The sequence below is a fragment of the Egretta garzetta genome, unplaced genomic scaffold, assembly GCF_000687185.1.
Source record: "Egretta garzetta isolate BGI_Z169 unplaced genomic scaffold, ASM68718v1 scaffold572, whole genome shotgun sequence".
Taxonomy (NCBI): Eukaryota; Metazoa; Chordata; class Aves; order Pelecaniformes; family Ardeidae; genus Egretta; species Egretta garzetta.
In genome coordinates, this window is record NW_009258800.1 from 212,600 (window position 1) to 215,697 (window position 3,098).

Genomic DNA, 3,098 nt, shown 5'->3' on the forward strand with positions numbered 1-3,098 from the left:
TCGGGTGAGGAAAGCAAATTAGAAAACATCCTCTCGCTGCCTAGTCTGTCATCTGTGCTGCTAATAGTCATGAGTAGACCACATGGTGGGCATGCTGAGATAAAAGGAAGCTAAGAGATTATTTGTACCGTTAATACATCTCATGATAAATGATGTGTAAAGTTTTACTGCTAGGTCTTGAGGAGGCTGTGAGCAGGGAACACCAGCCGAGGAATGCCAGTGTGGGGGAAGGATCTGGGGAGGCTGGGGAAGGGCTGGGAGCAGCCTGACCCCAGAGAAGAGAAGCAGGGAAGGCTTAGCCCTTCCCCTCCAGGTCTGCGTGACACCCCAAAGCCAGACACAGGGCACTGAGATGCCAGAGCTGATGGGAGCCAGGTGAGGGGGGTTGGGGCATCACATCCACCCTGGGGAGGGGAGGTTGAGGACTCCTGCGATAGCGGAGACGCTGAGGCAGCCAACGCTGATCCTCGTGGCTAAATATGCTCTTGGGCTTTCTTGCTTTACCTTTTAAAACTTTGTCCTATGCTATGATCCAGCGTTAAATGGAATAGAGTTATTTTTCACCCTGAAACCTTCTCTGAGATCTCTGGATCCTCTGGGAGCGGGCAGTTATTGAAGAGGTTGCCCTCCACAGAGCCACAGGCCGTTCCGAGCATGGGGGCTGTGTCTGCAGGGGGCGCGGGCCCCGGGCAGGGTGGGCTCCCCGGACTCGCACTGCGACTCCTGCAGCACTGTCCTTCGGAAACCACTTAGCTTCTCCTTAGCAAATGACTGTGAAACCCAGGGCCGTTACTGGTGCCTGCCAAGGCTTCTTGGAGCAGCAGCTCTGCAGCAGCAGCCAGAGAGATACCTACGTTTTCCACGCTCGCTCAGGCTAACCCTTCTGGTGCTTTATCCTCGGCTCGTGGCTGCTGAGAAGCAAACGACAGGTCACCGTGCCCTGGTGGGCTGGAGCGAGCTGGTCTCTGTGCCTCCATCTGGAGCCCACATTTGAGCCCTCAGCACTGCTCCTGGACCAAACCCGAGGGTCCCTGGGGAGCTGCCACCCACCTACACCCACTTCTCCATCAGTACCAGATCCTGCCATGTACATCCCAGTGCCAGTGGGGAGGCCTGTGACTGGTGACACTGTGAGCCCCTGTCCTCCACCGGGGCCTTGTGAGAGTCCCAAGGCAGAGAATTGATGCTGGGGCTATCTCCTAAATGCCATGCAAACATGAAGAGAATTGAGCAAATGATAAAATGGAGATGAATTTTTGGGAGCAGAAAGATTGAATAAAGAAACAAGGCATCAAAATATGCAGTTTATGCACAGGAAGGAGATACCTTGATAAGGAATAATATTTTATGTGGAGCAAATAACTCACTAGTAACAGATACGTACATTTAAAAATGTGGTATTAGGAAGAGTCCTGCTTTCCCCTGCTTCTCGTCAGAGTCCCTGACAAGCACAACCTCCTTGCCCTGGGCTCAGCATTGCCTTGTGCTTAAACATGCTCCTCTTCCCTGCCCCTCTCCTCGATTGATGCTGGGGCTATCTCCTAAATGCCATGCAAACATGAAGAGAATTGAGCAAATGATAAAATGGAGATGAATTTTTGGGAGCAGAAAGATTGAATAAAGAAACAAGGCATCAAAATATGCAGTTTATGCACAGGAAGGAGATACCTTGATAAGGAATAATATTTTATGTGGAGCAAATAACTCACTAGTAACAGATACGTACATTTAAAAATGTGGTATTAGGAAGAGTCCTGCTTTCCCCTGCTTCTCGTCAGAGTCCCTGACAAGCACAACCTCCTTGCCCTGGGCTCAGCATTGCCTTGTGCTTAAACATGCTCCTCTTCCCTGCCCCTCTCCTCTCCCTGCTGGAGCCGGGCATGCTGAGACAGGGTCGATGCTCCAGCTCTCCCATGCGGAGGGGCGCTTTCTCCCCATGACCCACACCCACAACCCTGTGCATGGATTTTCAAGGGCAGAAGTGCCCAGGGCCGTGTGCTCCAGTCACCCCGTCAGGCCTGATGCTGCACCATGCCCACTGCTCTCTGCTGCTGAGGGCATTTCTCTCTGCGGGGAGGATGCTCTCCAGCTCAGCGGCATTAGTTATGTCTGCTGGTGTGGTTACCGTATATTGAGACTGTTTGAGTCCAGCCCCGAGGATGACGAGGTGCTGAGGGACTTGTGAAAACGGACGATGGCAGGACCCAGCCTGCTGTGTGACTGGGAGTCAGGACTCCTGTTACGCTCATCTTCATGTCTTTAAAGGACTTTGCCACGAGGCAATCAGGACGCCTTTTAGAAAGTGTGCTTCAGCAGGCTCCCAGCATGCTTTCTGTGCCAGACCATCTGTCTGTGCTCCCCATCTCTCCTTGCCACAGCCAGAGATTTGCACAATCGAGCCCATTTAACTGTCGCTGGAATCTTCCTACCTGGCGCGAGGGATGTAAGCCTTATCTGCATTTAGGAATTGCGCTAAGCCAGCAGATCTCCTGCATATCTGCTCTTTGAAAGCATGCTATGAAAAGCTCTGGCAGGAGGGCCACATAAAGGGAGAGCCCTACATCTCCAGCCTGCAGATAAAGCTTTCCACCATGCAAGACATTTTGATATTTTATGCTAGAATTTGGCATTTCTCCAGAAGAGCTCGGAGTTATCTTAAGCTTCGTAAATGCAGAGCTAAAGCATTAGCAGGGGAATTGTTCCTAAGTCAAGGGTTAGAGGCGAGCAGCAAAAAGGGTTCTTATGGGGTACTCTCCCACTGGCTTTGGGGGGATAAGTGCGTGCTTACACCCCCTGCCCTGGGGCAACCGCAACACACTCAGCAGCGCTAAGCTGCAGGGCTTAGTGAAAAACGACAGCAAACCCATTCGTCCAAGCTCCTGAGTACATAAAAGCATCAAAAAGTAAAAATGTGTTTTAAACGACGGTGATTAATTAGGATGATGGATGGGGACACAAATCTGGTTACATTGCTTCCTTTGCACAGATGCAGAAGCTGCTCTGAGCAGAGGAATTGGAGGTGTTCAGAACAAGGTGTTGCTCTGGATGGTCGCGGCTTGCGCAGCCGCGGAGAAGAGCGGGATGTGAGGCTGCGGCTA